Raw genomic sequence first — 6539 nt, forward strand, 5'->3', positions numbered from 1 at the left:
TATGTGCTACTATTTGGTCAAGCACTGTTCTATTTAGCTTACCGAGGATTCTACGATAGTCCTCTAACCCGGTGTTCCCCAACCCTGTCTTCAAGGCCCACCAACATGGCATGTTTTATGGAAATCCAAAGCAGTAATTAATCAGCTCTGCTGAGACACTAATTACCCCACCTGTGCAGGCTTGTGGTTTTCTGAAAGACATGTACTGTTGGTGGGCCTTGAGGACAGGGTTGGGGGAACTCTGCAAACTGACTGGCAGCTTGTGGTTATCACTGATGGACTACCCATGTACTGCAGTTGTGGCTTGCATCAGTGGGTGGATTCTAGATGGTAGATCATTTTCAATTCGTAATATTCAAATCAGCTACCAAGCTGAAGAAGTGTGAGCACCTCTGACCTACACAATCTGTTCATAGTACAGTTTGGGGCAGAATTGGCCCATGTGTAACTGGCAAGATGTAGAAAGTGTTCAGTTAAAGGCCGGTACACACGCTCAACCAAACTGCCCAATTGTCATCTGATTTTGGTCTGTAGGACAACAATCATACCTGTGCACACAACTAGAAGATTGACTGATAACAGGCAGTTTGCCTAATCTGAAGGATCAACTCACTCGGCTGTTGGGCTGATATCATGCAGTTGGTCATGTGTGTAAAAAGTCGTTTGAACGATGCGCTTGTTTTGAATGCAGCCTTCTCATGCAATCTGTGGTTTTGCTTGCGCACGCAATATGTAAACGAGCTGGTGTTCAGTTGGTTGGTGTGGAAAATAACTTGTGTTTGTTTGCCATAGTGCTGGTCGTGCACTTTATTGGACGTATGTACGTAGCGTTAAAGGAACACTGGTTACAACTTTCTCTTTCCAGCCGATTACACAGCTTCAGCTATTCAGAGGAGTTTTAGATTTCAATATGGTTCCATCTACTCTCACAGGGAAAAACAAAGCTATGGGCCAGAAAAAGCTTTAGGCTATGTTCACACTAGGGCGTTGCACATCCTGTAAAAGCAGGATCACATGCAACTGAGGAAAAGTCACATTGTGCATTACATGCTTGTTGTGATGCATGAAGTAGATGAAAAGTACTCTGTATCCACAACGCTAGTGGAAAGGGGCCCTTTTAGTATTAACTAAGTGTAGCACTGCACAACACAACTTATCCATTGTGGTTTTGTTTTTTTTTGTTTTTTTAAACACAGGGAAAGCAATGCCCCACTGTGAACAGTCTAAAGGTGCCAATACAAAGATTTTCAGGTACACTCCCCATAGAGATCAGGTCTATCCCTCGAGCAAAGGATTGGGGACTAGATCCGTACAGATGCGTCACAAGGCTGACATGTTCTGTTGCTATGATGAGGGAGGACAACATGGCGCAATTCCTGTAATGGGGCAATGAGGGGACCAGTGCGCTCAGCCAAGATCAGGGATGAGCAAAAACATGCTCCCGAAAAGCAAGAGCATCCTGCAAGGTAAACTCACTTGGCTTACACCTGAATTCCAGTACACAACTTTGGCATACACTTTCGCATTCAGAGCAGGAATGTCCGGATCTCTCGGCAATGCAATCCACATGCTAGATTCTTAGCAAAGATGGCCTAAGACAGCTACTTCTGCACAGAGCACTTACATGTGTACTAGCCTCAGAGACCGCTAATTGTCAAAAAGCTCCATTGAACAAACCGTCCTGCAGCTGCAGAAAGAGTTGCTCAGTTGTACAATTAAGTTTAAAAACAAGGATAAAATAAAAAAAAAATAGAAAATGGAAATAAAGGTAAGGGCTAATGTTACATTTACATTGTATTAGGATCCTAATTTTCCAGTTTTCTTGCTTTACAACAACTCCCCTGGGCTGAACTGGAACTTTGCACAAGAGTAATCAGATGTGGAAGGTTAATGATTGATGCCGGACAGAATTAGGCCTCTTTTCCACGGACTGTTGATAGGTAGTTAAATGCCTCTTAAAAAACTCTCACTACTGCTTGCTGCTGCCTGATAACTGCTCACTCCAGCCTGGCAACTGCTTGCTGAGCACACAGCTCAACAGTGCGTGGAAAAGAGGCCTAAGTCATTTTCCAACTTTGCAAAGATCCAGTCGAGCCTAGGTAAATCCTGCCTTTTTCAGGGCTAAAAATTGTTCCAAAAGTACCGTATCCATACTCCCTCTTTCAAACAAGATTTGATTACTGCTTCAAACAAAAGCCAGTTTTTTTTCTTTACCATACTGAGCATTTTTAAAGTGTAACTGTCGGGCATAAAATAAAAAATATCAATTCTATATTTTTATCTGGTAAACAAGTAATAAGGATGCTAACCAGACAATCCAAAAGTTAAAATCACTATTACTTTTCTTGTTGATAAATGATCATTTCCCAGTTTGACTCTTATTTGGTACGTTACCGCACAAAGGAAGTTGCAGGGCATGCGGGGTTGTCTCTGCTTCTTTACTTTTCCCTCAGACTTAACTAATGCAGCCTGATTGGCTGAAGAGCCTTTCCCTTCTGTTTTCCCCTGCCACACCTGTTCTTCTCCGATTGGCCAATATCTCTCATGCTGAGACAATGCACATTCTATTTAAGAGCTGGGTGGGAGTGCCTGAAGACTGGGAGGAGGGCAAGCAATGCATAAAAAAATCAGGCAGAGGAGAGTAAGGGAGGAAACATCAGGATTGGCTTCAAGATAAGACAGTAAAAATGGAGAATCCTAAGAAGAATTTTCTCCTTTTTTACTATAGGAAAAAAAATCACTAAAATCAAAACATGGACAGTGCAATACATATGTTATGTAAGTAGAGCAAGTATTTTTTTTCCTGAGATAGTATGGCTGACAGATACTCTTTAAAAGACAACCTGGTTAATAAGCATGTATCACGTGGAGTGACTGACATCAGGTAGGTTCAGTCATTTTAATTAAATTTGCAAGAAGTCTTTTTACTCTTCCAAAGTCAGAAATATTTAAAATGTTTTCAGTGACCTTAATATCATGATGGGGTGGAAAGGCCCTAACAACCTGGACCCTAGTATGGTTGAGGAGAGCTTCTGTGAAAGTTCATAAGGAACTGTTCTCCAATCACAGCATTGTCTACAACTTGAAGCATTGTAACTGGCTGAATAATGTGGGTGGTATTATTACAACCTGAGACCTAGCAGTTTGAATGGGTGCCATGTACCCAATCACTTAGCAGAATTTACCTATGGATTTCCAAGCCAGCTCCAATTAACTTAAATATTACCATAGTCTATCAGATTTTCGTTGATGTCTGATCGTATTCTTGTATTTAGTACTATGTGGCAGATTTATATTTTCAGATCAGTGTTGATCAAGTAGCAATCTCAGATTTAGATATGTATTAGCCAAGAGGGGAAAAAAAAAAAAAAAAAAAATCAGACTTGGTGCAATTCTATCTATACTTAAAACAACTTGTACCATTCTAGCACCTGCATATCTAGTGTTTTCAGACCAGAATACATATATTACTGGGTTGTGTAAACACTTTTCTGTTTGATCAATGTTTGTCAACTCCAATCCCACAACACAAAAAGCAAGTTTTCCAGACTAACTAAACAAACACAGTTTGAAAAAGGCCATAGTCACATTACCTGCAATTCTGCAAAGAATGTAGGCAGCAAGCATCGATGCATATACACCAAAGTTCTAAGCATGAGAGAATCAACATCACATGGGCCTAACTTAATTAGCGTGTATCAAAAATGGTGATACAGTTCAGGGCAGTCAAATGACCACCCTATAAAAGTGAAATACAACTCAGATTAAAAGAAGATGGCAATTACACAAGTTGCAAAAAGTTTTCAATATAGGTCCGAATGGCATTTCAGCCACTTATTCCATTTTGCATAGACAAATTAACAAAGTTTAAAACCATTCAAGTTACAATGCAATACGTTTTTAACAAAAGAGACTGACAAGGTCAAATTCAGATATAGCATCAATACCTTTGCCTACATTCCTCAATAAACAGTTTATTTTCTGTTGGTAGTAAGGGGAAGCTTTTCTTTGTAGAACAGACATTGCTGATTGCAAAGCAATCACCACATACCTGAGCACTAAAACTAAGCCAGTCCACAAGAAAACAACGTTTTCTACAGAAACCTTACTACTTAGCACAGAACATCACAAGTGAGCCGCAAGCATGTCTCCAAATGCTAGAATATAGGCTGTCCCTGGCAGAAGATTCTGGTGCATCACTCCCCTCCCAGAATAGCAGAACATAAACAGAGGAATAACAGTCCCTCTTCACCAGGTACCGAGGCCTGGCTACAGACATAACACCCCAAAGCCTGAGCAGTGACCCTACTACAGGCAGCATGCCCAGTGCAGGGCTCTTACCCTTCCGGCGCCACACTGCACAGAGAGGGGGCCACAGTCCAGGGGGTGGAGGAGGAGGGGGCTGCTTACCACAGGGATAAAAGGCAGCCAGTTAGCAGGCAGGGCGAGTGTCAGCCATATTGTGTGCTGGTCCAGTATTTACAAAGCTGCAGCAGGCAGCAATCCTGTCTCGGAGAAAGAGACGAGAGGGGGAGGGGGCGGAAAGCAGCAGACAAAGGAAGCCAATGCCTGAGACACAGGGAGAAACGCCGCTGCCCGCCCGGTGCTATCCCCGCCTCACTGGTAGCAATACACAGGCATGCATAGGAACAGGCTGCTGCAGCACAACACACACGCCGTGACATCACACCTATTGAATTCCACTACACCACGGAACAATAGAAGCGTGTTACGTCATACTTTAGCAGGCTGTGACGTCACACCATGAAGGGGAACACAAGGGGGCGTCGCAGCTCGCCAGGGGAGAGCGCAGTTCTGCAACAGGAGATAAGAGAGCGCTGCAAACATAACAAAGAGCCGAGGTGCTGGTCTTACCTACAGGCTGGAGGACGTCTGCGTGTGTGTGGCGGCACAGCACGCTTCCCTCCACTTCTCCAATCCACGTACCCCTCCCCCCCAGCTCTCCAGGTAATGGAGCGACCACTTACCCCCCTTTCCCCTCACACTCCGTCACCAGAGCCGCTCCCGCCTTACTCCTGCTACTTCTGCAGCTTAGAGAAGCCTCCAGTCCTCACTCTCCCCTCCTCCCTCTCTCACACGCTGCCAGATTTAGAGCTTGCTGCTATTCAATCACGGTTTGCAAGCTACCACTACACTGCCAGGACCAGGCCTCGCCTTCCTGCCAAATAATGATCCCTCCAGCTCCCTGCCCCTCCTCCCTTCTCTTGGTGCAGAACTTAGCAGCCGCGCAAGCGCACAAGGAACACGGCTCTCCGCCGCGGTAGGAAACAAATACGCATGCGCTCCTAGGCTCGTCTACTCCTTGTCCAGGTTTGGTGGGCACGTTTTCCTAATTTGAGCACCAGACTCTGCTAATTAATTATTAGATAGTGCCCGACGCTAGACTTATTACAAACAGGTTCTCTTTGTTTGTGCTGTGTGTTGATTTAAATCAGGACAAAGTGGCTCCTTTGGAGTTGAATGAAATTGACTTTATATGCATGTTTGCCCTCTAGTAGTGATAATTAATGCAAATATTTCCGAGTTGTTGCAGGATTATGAAGATTTCGTAATGTTATATGTGCAACTTGAAAATGGATCAATTTTCCACCTCCACTCTATTTCATTGAACTTTTTGCCATCTACTTATATTTGCATAATCCGTCAATTTAGACTGTTGTTGCATCTCATTCACTATCCTTCTTTTGTAATATTGTTGTTAGGATGCGCATGTTGATGTCTGAGATTTTACTGGATTTTTTTTTTTTAGAAAATAGCAGTCCTTTCATCCATATAATGGCCTCAATTCACTAAGCGGTACTTATCCGTTAGCTGGGCGCATCCGGCAGGTGGCGCTAATTACTATTCCTCCTCCAGGCCGACATGGATAGTAGGGAAAGATGTAACTCTGGTGGAGTTTTGTCGCCACCTAGAGGATGCGCCCGGCTAACGGATAAGTACCCACTAAGCTTATCTCCTGTCTTTAATAACTCTTCTAGAGTTGTTACCATGGTGATAAGGCATGTAGTATTCAGGAAACATTTTACCTCAGGCAAACCTAAAGTTACCTCTTCTGTCTTTAAGTTAACTCTTCAATCCTTAAAATAACTCCAGAGTTAAAGACAGGCTGTTATTAACTGCATGTGAAAATAACTACAGAGGAGGTAAATTAACTACAGAGGAGGTAAAATAACTACAGAGGAGGTAATTTAAAGAATGAAGAGATAAGATAACTCTTATGTGGAGGTAAGTTTTCGCTTGCCTTATCTCCAGCATGATCTTAGTGAATTGAGGCCATTGCCAAGATTGAAGAGGAGTATTGTTTTGGACCTTGATCGCTTTTTTCCACATGAAGTGGAATTTACCTGGACTGGATGAGACCTTTTACGCTTTGCAGTGGACTAATCCAGTTTATAAGGCTGATGATAAAAGAACACCTCAACTTAATCAAAATTGCCAAATGGGGCTTCTTTAGCTTCCCCATTTTGTTAAATTAGCAAATGATTACCACATGTGTGAAAATCCTAGGTTAGGAGAAC

At 43.0% G+C, this 6539-nt stretch overlaps 1 protein-coding gene across 3 annotated transcripts in view; it reads right to left on the minus strand.

The window, feature by feature from the left end:
* SPIN1 (spindlin 1) overlaps positions 1 to 5224 on the minus strand; it is a 36899-nt gene extending 31675 nt beyond the window's left edge. The window contains exon 1 of one of the 3 annotated variants that reach the window (XM_068271447.1): positions 4989 to 5224. The gene's annotated coding sequence lies outside the window, so the exon portion shown is untranslated. The other 2 variants (XM_068271445.1, XM_068271446.1) reach the window with 2 other exon arrangements.
* Positions 5225 to 6539: the final 1315 nt, after the last annotated feature.

This window comes from Hyperolius riggenbachi, chromosome 1 (assembly GCF_040937935.1).
Source record: "Hyperolius riggenbachi isolate aHypRig1 chromosome 1, aHypRig1.pri, whole genome shotgun sequence".
Lineage (NCBI taxonomy): Eukaryota > Metazoa > Chordata > Amphibia > Anura > Hyperoliidae > Hyperolius > Hyperolius riggenbachi.